This window comes from Cervus canadensis, chromosome X, assembly GCF_019320065.1.
Source record: "Cervus canadensis isolate Bull #8, Minnesota chromosome X, ASM1932006v1, whole genome shotgun sequence".
In the NCBI taxonomy this organism is placed as follows: domain Eukaryota; kingdom Metazoa; phylum Chordata; class Mammalia; order Artiodactyla; family Cervidae; genus Cervus; species Cervus canadensis.
In genome coordinates this window covers 40,004,909-40,026,014 of record NC_057419.1, presented here as the reverse complement: position 1 = coordinate 40,026,014, position 21,106 = coordinate 40,004,909, and positions in this window count along the sequence as shown.

Here is a 21,106-nt window from a genome sequence, read left to right as displayed (position 1 = left end):
GCTGAGGTGGCCCAGGTCAAGATTAGTTTCAGACCTGAGGGCTGGGTTTCTAGGTCAGTGGTCTCAATCCTGGCTGCACAATGGAATCACCTAGGGAGCTTCAAAAAATCCCCAAGGACCAGACTGTACCCCAGACCAACTGAGTCAGAATCTCTGGGGGTATGATCCAGCCATCAATAAGTTTAAAACCTGTCAAATGAATCTAATGTGCAGTCATAGTGGAGACCACTGTTAGAGGCAAGCACCCAGCAGAGTGGTTAAGGACAAGGGCTAAGAAAGTAGAGAGCCTGAGTCAGAATCCCAACCCTGCTGCTTTCCTGTGTGGCAGATTACCCAACCTCATCAAATCTCAGTTTCCTCATCTGTAATATGTGACTTTTATGATTGTTGTGAGGATTACACAAGAAAAAAACCCACAAATATCTTAGCATGGAACACAGGAAATGCTCAAACAATGCTGGATATTATTATTATTAGCCAGAAGGGCTGATTCAGGAAGAGGCTGACACGTAGGTTGAAGAGTCATTCCTCTTCATCCAGAGGCTTGTAAACTTAGGTTATAGATTGGCAATGTCAATAGTGTCCCAGAAGGGTCAGGCAATTTCACCAGTAGTGGAGGCATAAAGTATCAGGACTGAGGCATTAGAAACCATCAGGTCCCATCCACTCATGCTACAAAGATGGAAACCAAGGCACAGGAAGGGAAAAAGACCAGAAGCCTGGTCTGTCAACTCTCATGCGTGTTCTCAGGTCAATGTACGTTTATAAACATACAGTAGAGCATCTACTATGAACAAGGCACTGTGTTGACATGGAAGGAGCACGGAGGTGAATATAGCAGAGTACCTGCTCTCAGAGGGCTCAGAGCCAGGTTTGTAGATCTGTTGATCACAGAGGATGAGAAGTGATCAGTTCCATCTGGATAGGGAGGTTGTATCCACCTGGAGAGTTCCAGAGAAGGCTTCAATATATAGTGGTGGGCCATGGAGAAAGCATTACAGGCAGAGGAGGACACAGGTAAAGATGTTGAAGGTTTTGGAGCAGGGGTTAACCTTTCTAATCTTTCAGGAGAGTAACTTAACTTCTCTGTGGAGATTGGAGGCATCAGTAAATTTAAAGGTAGAAGCAGGGAGGGGACTACTGGTCTAGCTCAGGGGACAATTGATGGGGATATGAATCAGTCCTGCTGTTTCTTCCCAAGCCCCCAACCCTCACTGCTGATAACCTCACCTCATTATGCACTGAGAAAATGAGCACCATCAGACAGGAACTTCCTTTTCTCCTCACAAACTCTGTAGCCCAACTGCTCCTTCTTTCCTCATCAAAGTGGGAGACAATCTGGCTTGATGGTGCTAAATTCTCCTAAGTTTTGTTTGTCTGTAAAGCTTTTGATTTTTCCATCAATTTTGAATGAGATCCTTGCCAGGTAGAGTAATCAGTAGCATGGAAGCATATACACTACCATATGTAAAATAGACAGCCAATGGAAATTTGCTATATGACTCAGAGAACTCAAGCCAAGGCTCTGTAATAACCTAGAGGGGTGGGAAACCATGGGAGGTGGGAGGGAAGTTCAAGAAGGAGGGGACATAGGTATACCTATGGGTAACTCATGTTGATGTATGGCAGAAACCAAAGCAATATTCTAAAGCAATTATCCTTCAATTAAAATAATTTTTTTTAAAAAAAAAGAAAGACAAGGCCTTCCTCCTATCTCAGAACAACCCTTCAAACTGTACTCTAGAGCCCACCCTTCTCACCTTCCCAAGGTTTTGGAGGGTAGCTCCTTCTACTCTCTGTCTCATTCCCTTTAACAAAGACATACTTTTCATAAATTCCTTCTCAACAAAAATGGGGCAGGGGAGGTGGCTAGGGAAGAAAGACGACAAAAGGAGAGGGAAGGGTAAAAGGCAATTTTTTTTAGACTAGACTTCCCTTTGATCCATATTTCCCTTCAGTTATGGACCCACATCTATGCTTTCCTTCATAGGAGAATTTCTCAAAAGAGCCATCTACACTCCATCTCTGCTTCCTTAGGGTCCATTCATCCGTCAGTCACTGCATTCTGGCTTCTACCCCTTCACTAAAGTCTCTCTTGTCAAGATCACCAACAACTGCCAGATTGCCAAATCCAGCAGATGCTTCTGGAAGCTGATATTATGACAAGCAGTTCAGCGTGGTCATTAAGACAGGGCTTCTAGAGTCAGCATGCCTGCATTTGAGCCCTGGATCTACCACTACCCAACTGTATGACCTTGAGAAAAATACTTAACTTCTCTGGCATTAAATTTCTTAATCTTTGAAGTGGAGGTGATAACCATAGCACTTACCTCACAGGGTTGATGCGATGCCATTATTTTTTCAATTTATGGCTGAGTAATATTGCATTGTATATATGTACCCCTGTTAAACCCCTGTGCCCAGTGCTTCGTACACAGCAGATGCTCCACATGGGCTGGCTTCAACAAGGCTCCATCTGACCTGACCTCTCAGCAGACACCCCCAGTGCTGATTGACTTTTTCCTTCTGTAAGATGTCTCATCTCTCAAGGGACAACACACTGTCCTGTTTTTTTTTCCTACCTCACTGGCCCCTCCATTCACTCCTTCTCTATCCAAACTCTCCTCTCCTCTCCGCACTCCCTCCTGAGGTGAGCACATCCATTCCCATGGCTTCAATGCTACATATATGTCTGTCACTCCCAAATGTTCATGTCCATCCCAAACCTCCCTGATCTCCAGCCTCATTTAACCAATGACCTACTTTATATCTTCACTTAATGCTTAAAGAAAAAAACCAAATTAAACATGTCCAAAGGGAAAAAAATATGAATTCAGCTGGAAACCTGTTTCTCCTCTAGTCTTCTCATCTTAGCACCATTTACTAGTTGCTCAGTCCCAAACCCCAGGAGTCCTACTTGATTCTTTTCTTCTCCTCATTCCCCACATTCAATCTATTGACAGATTCTGTTCTGCCTCAAGTATACCTCAAGTATCCAACTTCCTGTCTCCACCTGCCCCCACCATCACCATTTCTCTCTTATGGACAGCTGCACAGGTCTCCTCTCCACTCTCCCACTACCTCTCCTAGCCTGCGGCAGTCTAGGCTCCTTACAATGGCTGTTAGTAAACTCAGTCGTGTCCAACTCTTTGCAGCCCCAGGCTTCTCTGTCTGTGGGATTTCCCAGGCAAGAATTCTGTAGTGAATTGCCATCTTCTCACAATGGCTGAGTCATAGTTCTTCAAAATGTGTTATGAGATGACACCTCTCGCTTACTTACAACCTTGTGGTGGTTTTGGATTTTACATGGAATCAAATGCAAGCGTCTTTCTCTGTTTTACAGTGCCCCTCAAGGTGCGGTCCCTGCCTCCCCCTCCTGCTCTTCACTTCAGCCACAGTGGCATCTTTTCTACTCTGTAACATGCTGAGCTCTTTCTGGCCTTGAAAGAGCCAGTTGTTGGTCCCTTTGCCTGGAAAGTTGACTCTGTGGCTCTTTGCATTGCTGGCTCTTTGACAGCCTTCAGGTCTTAGCTTAAATAGCACCTCCTTAAAAAGGCTTTCTCTAAACACCTAAAATAGATCCCCCTGTTGTTCTCTACCACAGCCGTGTATTTGCTGCCTTTGAAACTCCTTATGTGTTTGTTCATTTGTCTTTTCACTGTCTGTTTCCCTCAGTAGAATGACTATGTCATGAGGGCAGACACCTCAACAGTCTTGTTCAACATGATTTCCCCAGAATCTGACACAGTGACTTCACAGAGAATTCAATGACTGCTGAATGAAGGGAGGAATGAAGGAAAATAGAAAATAGGCCTGGAGAGAAGGGAACAAGCTGGAGAGATATTGATGAAGTAGACATGATAAGACTTGGTGATGGATTGGATGTGGGTGGTGAGAGGAAGGAAGGAGGCAATGATGACTCTCAGGTTGGGGGCTTTATTAACTAACTGGATGATTGTGCCATTTATGAAACTGGACAATAAGGAAAGGGACCAGTTTGAAGGAAAAGGTGGTACCTTCAACTTGAGGCATTGAGTTTGAGGTCGCTGCCTGACATTCAAATGAACATGCCCAGTGGGCACCTTGGGACTTGAATTCAGTCTGGAACTGAATGAATGATCAGGACTAGAGAAAAATAATGGGGTGTGATCAGAATAACTGAAAGCAAGAGAATGGACATGATTGCTCTGGAGAGAGTGTAGAGACAGAAGAAGACAAAGACAAAAGCTAGAGCAAAACTGACCCATGTGTGGCAAGAGTAGAAAGTAAAGGAGTCACAAGATGCAAGAGATCTGGAGCCATTTGGTGTCTCCAAGCCAAAGGAAGAGACAATGACAAGCAGGAAGGAATGTGTGGCAGGGTCAGATGTGAGGATTAGAAAAGGCCACTCAATTTGCTGACAAGGAAGCTATTGGTGATCTTTAAAGAGCAATTTCAGGCAAGAGGGAGAGGACCATAATGCAGTAGATGAAGGAAAGCGTGGGAAGTTAGGATGCAGAGATAGTGAGGGGAGACAGTGCTCCCAAGAAGTTTGGCTGAGAAGGGAAGGCAAGAGAGAAGATGATAGCTTAAGAGGGAGGCAGGGTCAAGGGAGGGTTTCTTTGAAGGATGAGGGAGAGCTAAAAATCCTTGTAGGCTGAGGAGGAAATAGCACTCAAATGAGGGGGAGAGATGGAGATACAGGAAAAAGAAAATAATTGATGGAGTTAGAGGTTCAGTATGGAGCAGAAGATAGACATGTCTCCCTAGGAGACAAAAGGAAAAAGGAGGAATAAAGTAAGGGAGGAAGGGAGGAGGGGAGAGAGAGAGAAAGAAACTTGGAGGAAGGACATACAGAAAATTTCTGAGATGGACAGCCTTTGTCTTAGCAAAACTGAAAGCCAACTATTAGGAGGGGTGTAGCCATAATGCTGTAATGTAAGCAAAGTAAAAAATGAGAACCGCAGTCCCCATGGGATGAGTTAAAGGATTGTGGAACATCAGTGTCAGCAAGGACCTCCCATTGAGGCTGGCAAACTTATAAGTGCTCGGAGCTAACCAGTCAGGGCTGGGGACAGCAGCAGCACCAGCAGAAAGTGTGCAAAGCGTACTCGCTTTGTGCATACTAGAAAGTGTGCAAAGCTTGAATGGCTTCAAACCATGAAGGTCATGGCTGGCATCGGGATCTAGAGCAGACGATGCAGGGAAGTGAAAGAGGCCTGAAAATGACTGAGAGCTGGGAGAACAAAGTAGAGAATGGCAGCAAGGGACTGAAATGCTCAGAATTGAGGGGATCAACTCATTTTTTCCCCTTGATCCAAAAATCGGTTACTTAACAGACCAGTGCCAAGCCCTGGAACCAAGACCAGGTTTAGGAGGAATAAAGGTGCTGATCATCTGAAGAATGGAGGTAGAGGAGCCAAGGACTGAAAATCTTGGAGCTGAAGTCTTCCCAAGTAAGGACAAGGCTCAGGATGTAGCCAAGCCAGTGGGAAGCTTCTTTGGAGAGGATATGTAGATGAGGTTATGGGGACTGTAGGGTGGCTGGCAGTTGGGCTGAGGAACATCTATGAGGATGCTAAAGCCAGTGGGGAAGGCAGCAGGAGCCAAGATGGAGAGAAAGGCCAGGGGCCTGGTGCTGTGTTAACTGAAGGCCAGCCAATATTTTCTGGTGGGCAGTGGAACTGAGACAGGGGAGAAGAGTTTCTGGTCAATAACGTGGCTCTCTGTGGAAGATGGGGCATTGGAAGTAGGCATGAGTGCCCTGGGCCATAAACAGCGATTGTAAACATGGACTACTACAGCAGTCTCCCTACTGCCTCTAGAAGCCAAGCTGGGAAAAGGTAAAAGCAGATCACCCACTAGAGAGAGTTGCTAAAGGCAGACACAAGTTTCATTTCTGATGTGAGGGTAAAGGGGAGATGTTTTTGGAGAGAAGATGGAGGTGGGTGGTTTTGTGGCCAATAGAGTAGGTTTCCATGGAGAGCACTCAAAGTGTTGATGGGGAAAGATCAGACCTAGTGAGAAGGACGAGAGACTAGGTGGCAACTGAGAACCCTCTGTCCTTGATTGAATAGTTGTCACAGGTGACAGGACTCGGGGTCAGGGAAGGGGGCCTCCAGGGAGATGAGACACCTCCGGCAGCATGACCACAGCAGCTAGTCCATCCTCCACTCCTCCCAGGAGAACCACAAGCAAGAAGCAACAGAATAGGGCTGCCTGGGTCCCTGAGACTAATCACCACAAAGTATGGCAAGCCTCTTGGTGGTTTCTCAGCTGGACCAGGTACTCCGCTTCATTTCTCAAGAAGTTGGCCCTAATACCACCTGAACAGAATTGAGCTCGGATTTCCAGAAGTGTGGAGAGAGCACCATATTGGCCCAGGACAGTGTAAGCAGGCCTGTGTAAGTTCTATTCTGTTGCTTTGCTCTCTGCACCTCAATGGTTTCTTCACCTGGAAAATCAGGGTAAGAATGCTTTTCTCACAAGGTGGTTATGACGATTAACTGAAAATACTCTGAGAAGTTTTCATAAACCTTTAGTCACTGTGGAGATGTCAGTTGGAAGCATCTCATTACTACTGGGAGGAGGGCCATAGCCCCAGGCACTCTGATGAAGGCCAGTAGACCCATTAGCTTGTCTGGCTGTCCAGCAGCCCACCTTCCCACTTGTCAGTACAGGAAGCAGGCAGTTAAGGACCTGTACCAGACTGGGAACCTGCTGCTTCTGGGCATGTAGAAGTCCAGTGAAGAAAGGGGTGGGAAACCAGGACATGATGAGAAATGTTGGGCTGGATGAAGCACAAGCTAGAATCAAGATTGCCGGGAGAAATATCAATAACCTCAGATATGCAGATGGCACCACCCTTATGGCAGAAAGTGAAGAAGAACTAAAGAGCCTCTTGATGAAAGTGAAAGAGAAGAGTGAAAAAGTTGGCTTAAAACTCAACATTCATGTAGAAGGAAATGGCAACCCACTCCAGTATTCTTGCCTGGAAAAGTCCGTGGACAGAGAAGCCTGGCGGGCTGCAGTCCATGGGGTTACATGACTGAGCACACGTGCATGAGGGTGGAGGGAGATGGGGTGGTAGCAATAAACTGGTAGAACTAAAAAATAAAAAAACTCAACATTCAAGAAACTAAGATCATGGCATCCAGTTACATCACTTCATGGCAAATAGATGGGGAAACAGTGACAGACTGTTTTTGGGGTCTCCAAAATCACTGCAGATTGTCACTGCAGCCATGAAGTTAAAAGACTCTTGCTCCTTGGAAGAAAAGTTATGACCAACCTAGACAGCATATTAAAAAGCAGAGACATCACTTTGCTAACAAAGGTCCATCTAGTCAAAGCTATGGTTTTTCCAGTAGTCATGTATGGATTTGAGAGTTGGACCATTAAGAAAGCTGAGCACCAAAGAACTGATGCTTTTGAACTGTGGTGTGGAGAAGACTCTTGAGAGTCCCTTGGACTGCAAGGAGATCCAACCAGTCCATCCTAAAGGAAATCAGTCCTGAATATTCTTTGGAAGGACTGATGCTGAAGCTGAAATTCCAATACTTTGGCCACCTGATGCAAAGAGCTAATTCATTTGAAAAGACCCTGATGCTGGGAAAGATTGAAGGCAAGAGGAGAAGGGAACAGAGGATGAGATGGTTGGATGGCATCACCAATGCTATGGACAAGAGTTTGAGTAAACTCTGGGAGTTGATGATGGACAGGGAGGCCTGCCATGCTGCAATCCATGGGATCGCAAAGAGTCGGACACAACTGAGCAACTGAACTGAACTGAACTGAAACATGGGAAGATTGGGAGAAAGCATCCATCTGGCTGCCATCTAACCCTCTTCCTTAAGGACATCAGAACCTATATGATTCTTATTTCCTGCTTTTCTGGCTAGCTGGGGGCCTTGGGCTGGCCAGCTGTATGCTAGGCAGGAAGCTCAGTGGACCAGTATGAGCTGAGGGTGATACCTACAAGGGACCCTCAGGGGGTTAGAGAATGTAGTGGGAGAGCCCTGGACTGAGCTAAGAGGGGCCTTCAGCCCCAGGTTGACCCTGCCAGGGATGAAGGGAATGTAAGTGAAACAGCTGAGCTGGAAATTGGGGAAACCAAACATAAACCACCTCAATAAACCTGTCAAGGCCAACAAACTCCCTCTTTTGTTCCCATTGCCTGACCTGTACTTGGCTTGTAAAAGGACAGCAAATGAACTCTGGCTTTTAGGCATGGCCTTTGGCACCCTCTGCTCAGATAGGAATTCTTGCTCTACCACTTCCTAGCTGTGAAAACTTGGACAAGGAAGTTAACCTCTCTTTTCCTCATCTGTGCAGTGGGGTGCTGTGGGGTTAAATGACTTAATATTGGTAAAGCAGTTATAACTACAACTGGCATAGAGTAAACACTCTTAATGTTTCTGAAACACTGGAGTCTAGGCAGCAGAGGTTCTATGGAAAAGGCACTGGACTTGAAGTCTGACAGGTCTGAGGGCAAACCCTCCATTTCTCACTTGATCTCTCTGAGCCACAGATTCCTCATCTTTAAAGGAGGTGGTGGACTAATTCTTAACAGGACAGACTGAAATTAGATGAAGATGCCTATGGTTGTGTCTGGCCATCCCCAGCCTTTAGTGGGTGTTCAATAGACGACAGCCTCTTGAAATCTCCCAAATACTGATAGCACCATTTCCCAGTCTACCCCAGATGTGTAAATAATCATCAGTACAGTGCAGTATCCCATTTGAATGCTGCAGCCTGCCTGCTGCTTATCTTCGTGGGGTTGAGGAAATCGAAGGGCCTGAGACTTTTCTGCAAGAGCTTCCTGCTTCATGTATCTTAGAGCAACAGTGCTTCTCAAACTCTAGAAACTATCAGAACCACCTGGAGGGCTTATGAAAACAATATTGCTGACCCTACCCATAGAATTTTTATCTAGTTGAACTAGGGTAGGGCCTAAGAATTTAGATTCCTAATAAGTTCTGGGGCTGCTGATGCTGCTGGACCAGGAAGCATACTTTGAGCATCACTGCCTTAGAACACGGAGAAGGCAATGGCACCCCACTCCAGTACTCTTGCCTGGAAAATCCTATGGACGGAGGAGCCTGGTGGGCTGCAGTCCATGGGGTCACTAAGGGTCGGACACGACTGAGCGACTTCACTTTCACTTTTCACTTTCATGCATTGGAGAAGGAAATGGCAACCCACTCCAGTGTTCTTGCCTGGAGAATCCCATGGATGTAGGAGCCTGGTGGGCTGCCGTCTATGGGGTCACACAGAGTCGGACACGACTGAAGCGACTTAGCAGCAGCAGCCTTAGAACAGCAACTGTGACGTGCAGACAGAATACCAGTGCAAGTTGTGCAGCCATAAATTCTGATTGAGTGGGTCTGGGGTAGAGCCTGGGATTCTGTATTTCTAAGAAGCTACCAAATGCTGCTGCTGCTGCTTCACTGACCACACTTTGGGAAACAAGGCTCAGAGGAGTGCTTGACCCTTTATTCATCAACAGTCCTTCCCAACCAAGATGCTGGAAGGTTAGCAGAGGCAAACAGAATCGGGGAAGGCAGTGCGGGGCTCACAGCTAAAAGTCAGTATCAGAGAGGAGGTGACAATGGAGTGCTTCAGTGGCAAGTGGGGACAACACTGAGGGCAATGGGATACTGGGAATGGCGGGCAGCCTGTGCACATCCATGTGCGCACACAAAACAGAAAGCAACAAAAAAAAATTGAAAGAATGTTATATATTTTTTCAAGCATCAAAGTAGTATCTTGGGAAAAATCAAAACTTGTTGGATTTCTTTACACGTACTTTATGGGTTAGTATTGTTTTAATTTTAATTATATATGGCCAGTGGGGGTCAGGGGGTGTGCAATCTGTTCAGAGCTTAAAGCCTTTAAAGGTGTTAACCCTGGTGGTCACTGACGTCTCTATCCCTGAGCTTTGGGGCCTAAGGTTGTGGCCAAGTGTGTGTTCTGCTGGATGTCCCTCTCTTTGCCCCAGGATCTGCAGAGGAGATTCAACTTTCTTAGGTGGAATACATGTCACCATCAAAGGGGACTCAGGATTTGTAGATGGGATACCAGATATTACGCCAGAATAAAGAGGATCCAAGGCCTGGAGAGGCATTGATGTCACTGAATCAAGGAACAAAGGAAGGGCATGGGTTCCCCATGGACACTCCAATCAGCACCCACCCACACCAGAAGTCCTTGTTCCCCTGCACTATAAGAAGTATCCCCAGCCCTCCCAATGACAAAGAGACCAAGGATTCCAAGTCACACTGACCTGCACACGAAGCCCAAGTTCAACTTAGCTGTATGACCCAAGATGAATGACATTTCTATTCTCGACCTTGGCTTCTTAATCTGTAGAATGTGAATAATAACACTTTTCATCTTATAGGGCTGTTATGAGAATTAAATGAGTTAATATAAATGAGATGCTTAGAATAATACCTAGGACCTAGTGTGCTGTCAAGAATCATGGCTATTATAATTATCTAATAGTAATCCTTATCATAGTAACAGCACCATCTCAGTAGAAACAGAGATGAGTTTGGGCAATGGGAAACATCTGTTCAAGTAAATGAAGGGGCAGATGTGAGAGGTGAGTTGTGTACAAGATGCATCTGAAAGGAGCCCACCAAGACTTCTTGGGGCCACCTCCCACTGCCCAGTCCTGCCAAGTCACGTGTGGGCTAGTGAGACCATCAGACAAAACCCCAAATTAATCCTGAAGGACCTGAAAACCTTGGGGACACAGATCTTATTTTTGTCCCTTTTCCTAGTTGAAAGCTGTTAAAACAGAGCAGCAATGTTGGTTGAAGTTTGGTGTTCCCGCTCCAGACTGCCACAGGCCTATAAGAATAGTGTCTGACCCACTAGTGAACACCAAACTGCTGGTATAGATCTGAAATGCCCAAGGCTTTCCTTTTTCAAAAGAGCACATCTGTATTCAGATGCACTTGGGAACTCTGAATCAGCTGAACGGTTCCCATTGCCCCCTCTCAGGGCACCAAAGTTGGCTGCAAGGGTGGTTTCAGAGAATGATCAGAAGTGGCCCCCTGGTCCTTCTTCCCCTACCTGTGCCATAAATTCCAGGCCAGTGGGTCCCCCATTAGCAACACTGGGAATCTTTTTCACCAGCTTCTTCTGGCTTTGAAAGATTCATTCTCCAAAACACACAGAATTGGGGGAGTAACAATTTATTTGTCTTTCTAGTTTTATCATACAACTGAGCTGCTATTGGCACAACAGCCCAGACCAGGGACAGGCTTCCTGAAGTAGAGTGCTGGACTTTCAGATACCTCTCCAGCTCTTCTCTTCATGGACACTGGCTTGAGATGGGAACCATAGATCTTGCCCCATCCCTTCATGCCCCAGAAATGGCCAGTGACTAACCTAAGGGTGCAAGGGATTGCTGGGAAGAAAAGCCAGTTCTTGGGTCCTTTGGCTCTGTCTATAGCCATGTTACCTGATTGCCTCAAACTTTCTCAAACCTTCCTCCAAGTGTGCACACAGTGCCTTTTAAATCAGTCTTCTTGGCCTGGCCAAAGCCCTCCTCCCCCTTCCTCCAGGCCCTCCATCCTGTATCACAAACCCCCTCCCCTCCAACTTCAGGGCCTTATCCCAAGTGTCCTTTTCACAACCGCACGCCTCCTCTCCCCTCCCCCAGCCTGTTCTCCATAGGAATGGGCCTCCCCCAGCCTTCCCATCTCCTGCTTTCCACCCCCCTCACCCCCAGCCCTATAGAGTGTCATAAATTCTAACGAAACCCCATCAGGGGAAGAAAAGGAGCAAAAAGTGCCTAATTGGCAGGGGCCTCGAAGCTCTTGGTCCCTGTGGTGGGATTGATAAGGTTCCTGGGAAGCGGTAGGGGTTTGGAGAGAGGAGGGGGGAGGCTGGGGGCCTGCCTGCCAAATGTAGCCAATTAATGTCAGTGCTGCCTTTCATGCCAGCCAATTAAGTCCCACATACTTGTCACCAGCCCTGGAAAGGGGGGCAGGGAGGGCGGGGCAGGGGTTTCAAGGGAACAACTAATTTCCCTGCAGCCGGGATAATGCAGCCTTCGAAAAGGGGAAGGGGTACAGGGGGAGTTAGAAGGTGGTTGGGGGTTGCCAGGAGCAGGCAGCAGGGGAGGGGGCAAGGTGCAGAACACTGGGGCTCTGTGGGGACTTTGTTCGGGGCCCTGGGAGAAATGGAAGCTGGAATTGGCTTCAGGGGCCAATAGATGCTGAGAACTAGGGAGAGGGCTCACTTTCTCACTTTGTGCCATGCGCTGGCAGAGCCAGGCATTTGCCGCTTATGCTATTTAGTTCATGCTACTCCTGCACAGCTCAGAGGGTAGGTAACCTGCTCAAGACAGAACAACTGTAAATGGTCAGAGTAACGCGCTATCGACCTGCCAAAGTCCGTGGTAAATATTCCCTAAAAGCCCTGCAAAGCAGAGACAGTGGCTTAAGCAGCCAGGAGCCCTAGTCACCTCCCTCCTCACCTCCACCAACTGGGCAGAGGGTCCTAATGAAGGGCCACATAACCCTGGCTGGTTCCCAGACAGCAGGTTAGGCTGAGAGCTGGTGAAAGACCTTTCAAGGCAGTGGAAGGACCTTGGAAGGGGGACAGGAAACAGTCTCAGTGAAGGAATATCCTTGTGAAACCAGGGATGCCCACTGTTAGGCCTCCAAGGACGCAGCTGGCAATGGATAGAAGAGACATTTCCAGACAGAGGTACTAAGAGGGTCTTGGCAGCTCTTCCCTTGGAAGGCTTAGGAAAGCTGCCTTCTTGCTGGCTTGGGGGGAAATTCTGAGAGCTCCTGAAAGAGGGTTCAGGAAGAGCCTGGCGGCAGCTCAGGGCCAAGGAAAGAGGCCCCGCCAGAGGCCCTGGGGAGCAAGCAAGGTTCCTTGGGATAGCCTGTGGCTCAGCATCAGGCCCTTACCCTCAGGAGCAAGTCTATTCCTAGGCATCCCCCCGGGGAAAAAGCGAACAAGGCTGAGTGCTGATCTTGGTTCCACCACCTGTGAGATGAGTGAGCTTAGGGGAGTCCTGGCCCCACTCTCAGCCTCAGTTATCTCATCTGTGAAATGGGGATAAGCAGAATCCCTACCTCCAGGGCTGCAATGAGACTCCCAGAAGAGATAGGATGGGAAAGGGTTTGTAATCGATGAAAGCACTTCTGAGCAGGCAGCTGGGGTAGAGGCAGATGTGCCCAGGAGCCGGACAGCACAGTGCCACCAGCTGACCCTCTGCCCTGGGTGCCTGCAGAGGCGCCACAATGTGCGCATTGTCATGCAGATGCTTTGCCAAGCCATCCACCCCCAGTGGGCCTACTAATGACCCTGAGAGCTGGTTGGAGGCTGGGGCAGGCTAATTACATGGCCCCAAGCCCGCCAAGACCCAATAATTACACAGCAACTTGTACAGAGAGGGTGGCTAATTGTGTGACAAGCTGTGAGGGGAGGGCAGGGTGCCCCCCGAGCTAATGAGCTTCCCCCAGAGTCCATGAGGCAGGGCCAGGGCGAGGGGATGTGGCAGGCAGGACATTCCCATTCCCAGCCCCCCATGGCGCCCAGCTCCCAGGAGGGTAGCAGGGCACGCAGGAGGGAGGTGAGCAGTGATTAAGAGCCAAAGCTCGCCTCAGACCTGTCTCTTCTTGCCAAGTCTTGCTCAAAGACGCACCTGGTCGGGTGCTATGGGCCTGCTCTCTCAGAAGCAATACTCCCCTACACCTCCCTCACCCCAAGGTGGCTCAAGCTCTTCCACATTTGCCTTCTGCCCCCAGTCCTGACTGGCTGTCAGACTGACCATGGCAAGGAGTAAAAGAGATCTGGGAAATCCGTGACCGTCAGACCGAGCAAGATCCACCAGGAGGCCCCAGCCCAGCTCCCATTTCTCACAGGGGTGGGAAACCAAAGCCCATATCAGCCAGAGTCCTGGCAAACTGGTGAGCTACTCTTGGGCCTCCCTAACTGAGCTTCTTATTTCTTTTTCATTCAGCGTAGTCCTAGGTACTCTGAAGGCCTTGGGGTCGGCCAGTTCTATGTTCAAATTTAGCCAGTTCACGTTTGAGCTGTGTGACTTTGGGCAAGTCACTTTACCTTTCTAAGCCCCAGTTTCTCCATCTATAAAATGACAAGAAGACAAGGATAAAATGAGTTAATTCCAGTTAAACCTGGGAGTTCAGTGCCTGGCCCCATGTGACACTGTCTAGTGTACTCTTTGTGCATGTTCCTGACAGCCCACCTGAGGGAGAGTGCCACAGAACAGTTAGGAGCCTCCCAGCCATCTCCACCTCTTTTCCAGGCCCACCCCCTACCCATATTTACCAGAGGCCACTCCGACTGCCTGAGCCCACCCCAACCACCAATTTCTCCCTGGATATCTCTTTCTTTTCCTTGACACTGGAGCCAAGCTGGAAGAGGCAGTGTTGTGAGGGAGAGGGGTGGATTAGGCCATGTCTCTTCCCTTCAGATGTGGCACCCTATGGAGATAAGGCTTCCAGGTGGAGAGAGGCCTGGGCACCTCCTGTTTCTGAGATGACCTCCCCCTCTCCAGCTCACCCCTCAGCTCCGGACACTTTCAAACTCCCCCTCCCCAAAAGCAAGCAGGAGGCAGAGGCATTGAAGTGGCTGCTGACAAGTTGGAACAGCTTAACAAATTACTCCTAATAAACTACTGGGGGCAAGAGAAGGGGAGGCCAGAAGCCAATCTGCTCCCAAACAGCACCTCCATCCATGCCCTGGTGGCCTGGCCGCTCCCAGGACAGCCAGAGGCTTTCCTGCAGGGAAGCCTACACAGGGAACCTCTCCAGCCACCCCCACCCTTACCAGCCCCAAGCCTGGGATCTGAGGTTTCCCAGGCCTTAGAACCATGGGACTTCCCCAAATCAGAGAGGTTTCTCACCTTCACTGAAGCCCAGGGTTTCAGCCCAGCTCTACCAGATGCAGAAGAAGAGGTAAGCAGAGCCAAGTGCTCCCACCTCCAGACTGCTGGTCCAGGGGCTCAGGTTGGAGACCCCAGCTTATTTGGCACCTGACCATTCTACCAGCATGTGTGCAGACAGGATTCCCTTGGTGGATACAGCTCCTGGCCACTGGCTGAGACAAATCATCTCTTCTCTTGGCCTTGCTTGCTTTCTTGTCTTTCACATGAAGGTTGTCAATCCCCCCAAGACCCCAGACAGTGCTCCAAGGGCTATCCTCTGCATTAAACAAGATCATGGGCAGGAAAGCACTGCCTTGGTTTTAAAGCGCCACACACGAGCTGGTTTTTGGAATGGCTGCTGATTACGATTGTTATTAATTCTTTGTTATTAACTCTTGTCCCTTCTGTATTCTTCACTTCTGTCCTTAGTTGGACTGGACCAGTAGGAGGAAAGGAATAATGGATGCTACTAGCAATAAAAGGTAAATGCAAAGCACTTTCACTTACATTTTGTCTAATCCTCACATCAGTTCCTCAAGGGAGGAATTACTATCCCCTTTCACAAAATAATCACGGGGGCAGTTGGCCTCTGATCAATACTGGCTACTGCCCCAGACTCTCAGACTTCTCCTCTTCTAGGATTCTTTTCAGCATCATGGCAATACTTCTAAGCTCATTGGGCAGGCTTGGGAGACTTGGGCTGGGTGGAGGGGAAGAGGCAGGCCACAAACAGGAGCCCGCGTGCTCAGACTCAGAGAGGTCAATTAACTTACCTGAGGTCACACAGCTAAAAAGTGCTGTCTCAGCTACAAATCCATGCCCTTCTGACCAGCTCACTTAGCGGGCCTGGACCTGGCTAACCTGGAAAGGCAGGAGGTCTCCCCAGTGGAGGCTCAAGATGCCAGGTATCAAAGTGGGTCCTGCGCACAGGGTGTGGGCTGCATCCTGGAGAGCCGTGGAATGGGTCTGTTCTTGAGGGGGAGCTGGGTACTGCTGGGACCGACCATGTGCCGAGGCCTGTAATCTGATTAAGCCATTAGAGCCACTGCCCCAAGCACGCGCTGCCAGGGCCGCCAAGTCCTTCAATTAATCCCCAGATTAATCTGCTCTTTCTCCCCGTCCCCTCCCCTCCACCACATCCCCGCCCCTCTGTTTCAGCCTGGAGGGGGAGGGAAGCTAACCCCTGGGGCTTGTGGGGCTGCACCAGGGACATCAGATACATCCTGCTTGTCATCATGACCGCCCCTCAGACAAGGGGGCCTGGCCTGCTCTGGCCACCTTACCTTTGGTCTGTCTTTCCCTGCAGCCCACCTCAGACCCTCTACTCCTTAAAGTTCTGCATTCATCCAACAATTGGTTGAGCACTTAGAATGTGCTAGGCACTGATCTTGGGGTCTAGTGGTAAAGAAGACAGACAAGGCTCTGGGGCCCCAGGGCAGGAAATGAGAGAGAGAAACACACGGGTGCTGACAGACTCACGTGCTCCATGCTGCGGCGGGAGGCTCAGCAATTGTTGAAGAAGATCAGAGAAAACAAGAGGGTTACTCTAGGCAGAGGAAACGTGTGCAAAAGTACAATGACTGGTGTGAAACACATAGCCTGTTTGAGGAAGATGGCTTGTGTGGGATGGGGAAGGAGAGACAGAGGCTGGTGAAAGATGAGGCTTGACGCGGGCTGCTGCCCATGGTGAAGGCATCATATGATGCATCATATGATGGTATGAGCCACGCATCAGTGTCCATGGGTACACACTGCTGTAGGCATGAGTGTGCAGCTCAGCTTGTGTGCATGTACAATGATGGCCACTTTGCTGATGGGAATTTGTACCTGAACGTGTATATGAAGGGTCTTCCTTCACTGATGTGTCAGTGTATATTTGGTTGCCTCAACCACACTCCCAGCACCCGGGGAAAGGGACTGAGGATGCTATTTCTCCTGTAAATTACTTGCCCACCAAGCACCAAGGATCAGCAGCTTTCAACAGAGCATCCCTAGACCTAACTCTTCATCAGATATGCCAGATTCCTGCTGGGTGGGAACTCCAAGACCTGGATTTATATTCCTTTCTTAGACAGGGCGTTTCACTCTGCCCTGACTAACCCTAGCCGGGGCCAGGCAAGCCAGGGAGGTTGGCAGTGATGGGGCTTTCCACCTGCCTCTCCACTGCTATCCTGGCTGAGCTCCCTTCATGTCTCACCAAGATTGCTACAGAGTTTCCTCACTGCTCTCTGCCTTGACCCCACCAAAGCCTGGTATCCACATACCCATCAGGGAGGGGGGTCCATTAAAACTGTCAGGTCCTGTCATTCCTCTGCTGCAAGCCCTGCAGCAGCTTCCCACTCAAAGTAAAAGCCACAATTCTTTCCACGGCCCTTACCACAGCACTGTAACACATGCCCTCCCTGCCTCACCATCACTTCTCTGACCTCTTCTCCTAACCTCCTTGCTCATTGCCCTCCAGTCACACAGGTCTCATCACTTGTCCTCCAGCTACCAAGCATTCTCCTGCCTCAGGGCCTTTGCACCTGCTGCTCCTTCTGTCCAGAGGACTCTTCCCTCAGATGGAAGCAAGCCTCCCTCCCTCACCTTCATTTTTTACTCACATGCCTCTTGTCACTCTCAATGACACCCAGCAGGACTACTCTATTTTAAATGGCAGATCATTGCCTACCCCATCCTGGTACTCCCTAATCTCTGTAATCTATTCCTTTTCCTCTCCATAGCACTAACCACATTCAAATACACTGCATGATTTACTCATTTATTATGTTAGTATTCGTCTCTTCTCACTAGAATGTAAGCTCTATGAGATCTTTGTCAGAGCTAATCACTGATGTCTCCCAGCTCCTAAAACACTTTCTGGCATCTAGTAAGCACACAGTGAGCATTCGTTGAAAGAATTCCTCCTGAGGGGGAAGCCCCAAGGGCCAAGTTCTTCCCAAAGCTTTGAGCTTCCTGAGTTCCAGTCTTCATTCCCAGTGCTTCCCAACCCCTTTTCCTTCCACCGAGATGCCATTAGATTTCTTAAAGCCCCAAATGGGATTAGAGTGACCATTCATACAAACGCACATATATATGGGGACATGTGCACACACATTGCTCAGAAATGGGCACTGAAGTCAGGTTCTTTGCTTCCATTGCTGGTCCACAGAATTCCAGGGAGCCCCCAGGCCCTGCACTTCCCCTCCCAGGTTTCTCTCAGCTGCTGCTCTTGTTCCCCCAATGACTCCCTTTTCCTCTCCAGGCTCCCGAGCCTCTGCCTTCTGCCCTCAAGGTCTTCATTTTCCCTCCTTCTGACCCTACCTCTGTGTCCCCAGGACTCGTTTCCTCCCTTGACTTGTCTACCTAGTCCTGGCTCCTCACCCCTTGGGGTGCCCATATCTTGGTCCTTTCCCTCATCGCCACCTCAGTCTCTATGCCTCTGCCCTCAGGGTCTCCCCTGCCACTTCCCTGTCCTTTCGATCACCCCTGTTATCCCTGCCCTTCCTTCTCTGCTTGGTGCCCTCAAGTCTCGCTCTCTCCCTGAAATGTTCTCCCTTTCCACTTGCTGGCAAACACCCAGGCTTTGGCTCTTACAGCCTCTATCTGTTTCTGCCTGGCCTTTGTGCCACCTGCAGGCCCAGCATCCCCAAGGGCTCTCCACACAGCCACTCACTAATTAGGTCAATTATGAGGTCAATTATCTAATCCTCTCCAATCCAGCTCTGCATTGCTCTACACACTCACATCCTCAGGCACTTTCAGAGACCCCAAGCAGTAGATATTCCACCCCTTGCTACCTCTCCTGTAGATGCTCCCTGCCTGGCCTCTTGGCTGAGCAGGTTCTGCTCATCACAGAAAACTTTGGAAGGGGCAGAAGTCACTGAATGGTGGCTAGAAAGACTAATTCTCAAGAGCGATGTGTGGGGAGTACCTCCCTAAGCAACACTGAGGTCACCATCCCAGGGATGACTTCACTGGAGTCAATCCGCAGTACCTGGACTTGTGCATGTGTGTGTTGGGGACTGGAAAATGGATCCTGCCTGGAGACAAAGGCGGGGACAAAAAGACCTTTAGGCCAAGGCTCCTCAATGTTTTCCTGAAGTCACATAACTCTTGAGCATCTTGAAGGAAGAACTGGACTGTAGAAACACACATTCATTTCAAAGAACTGGTCCCCAGACCCCTGGAAACTGTCCAGAGATCCTGGCATAAACTTGGATCCAGAAACTCTGATCCAATGGCTCTTCCCAGCATTGTGCGAACCTCTATCAGGAAAATCACCCCTTCAGGATGAGGTCCAGAAATTCTCAACCTTCCCTGCCTCTTCCCAGAGCCTCAGTTTTCACTTCAGGAGCTCCTTGCCTGCCTGCTCCGTTACCTGACAGCCAGTGCCATGAAAGTCCAGTAGCCTCTGGGGCACCAAGCACTGCCACAAGGACCTGATGTCCATGATAGATCTCTGCTGAAATGCCCCACCTTGCAGCTAAGGCCACAGTTCATTGGCAGTCTGACCCAGTAAGACAGCCAAGGAGAAGAGGACCAGAGCAAGGGCTGACAGAAGTAAGGAAATGAAAAAGGGAAACAGAGAGTCTAGGGAGTGAAGAGATGGAGGCCAGAGAAAGACACTAAAGAGAATGAAAACAGACACTCAATGAGGGCAGTGTTGGCATTGCCAAGGAAAATTCAAGAACTTCACCAAGTCTGATGTCCTCCACTGCACGGATGGGCAGATTCAGGCCCCAGAGAGAAAAAGGGACTTGCCCAAGACCCCACAGCCTGTCCCTGGCAGCGTTTCAAATACTTGAGCCCAGACTATCACTGCCCCACCCCAGTTAAAGGGCTCTGGGAGGAGAAGGGGTGGAGAGGCATAGAGCTAACAGCCTCCAAATGTCTGTCTCACTGGCCACAAAGATATTCATTACAATCATCAGTATAATAAGGATATTTTTAAAATAACTTGAATATTGAACAACAGGGAGTTAAGTATACAAATTCTAGTTTAGTTATAGAGTTGAATGCTTTGTAACAAAAAGAAATTGTAGATTAAATTTCATATCAGAACATGTTCACAGTACACTTTAGAGATCAGTTTATAAAACCAAATCAGTAAACACAGGGGTGAAAAGGACGAGAAAGAGGAAACACACTAAAATGTTAATACTTGTTATCTCTAACAAGAATGTTGCAAATTATTGTGGTCTTTTTGCTTGTCTACATTTGCCATATTTTCTTTAATATGCAGGCATTACTGTTGCAATGACAAAAAGCAGTACAATGTTACGTGTAAAACACTTTTTAGAATGTTTGTCTCCAGCTCAGAATTCTCTCTTGACCTCCAGGCTCCGAAATCCACTGTTGGCTGTCCCACCAACCAGAGCCAGAACATAGGGCTGAAGGCTCCTCCTCCTCCTTGCTGTTGTTCAGTTACTCAGTTGTTTCCAACTCTTTGCATCTCCATGGACTGTAGCAGGCCAGGCTTCCCTGTCCTTCACTGTCTCCTAGAATTTGCTCAAACTCATGTCCATTGTGTTGGTGATGCCATCCAATCATCTTATCCTCTGTCATCCCCTTCTCCTCCAGCCTTCAATCTTTCCAAGTATCAGGGTCTTTTCCAATGAGTTGGCTCTTGGCATCAGGTGGCCAAAGTATTGGAGCTTCAGCTTCAGTATCAGTCCTTCCAATGAATACTCAGGGTTGATTTCTTTAGGATTGACTGGCTTGATCTCCTTGCAGTCCAAGGGACTTTAAGAGTCTTCTCCAGCATCACAGTTCAAAAGCATCAATTCTTCAGCACTCAGCCTTCTTTATGGTCCAACTCTCACATCTGTACATGACTACTGGAAAAACCATATCTTTGACTATATGGACCTTTGTTGGCAAAGTGAGGTCCCTGCTTTTTACTACACTGTCTAGGTTTGTCATAGCTTTCCTTCCAAAGAGCAAGTGTCTTTTAATTTCATGGCTGCAGTCACAGTCCACAGAGATTTTGGAGCCCAAGAAAATAAAGTCTGTCTCTATTTCCGTTTTTTCCCCATCTACTTGCCATGAAGTGATGAGACTGAATGCCATGATCTTAGTTTTTTGAATGTTGACTTTTTTCACTCTCCTCTTTCAACGTCATCAAGAGGCTCTCTAGTTCCTCTTTGCTTTCTGCCATTACGGTGTTGTCATCTCCATATCTGAGGTTATTGATATTTCTCCTGGCAAACTTAATTCCAGCTTGTG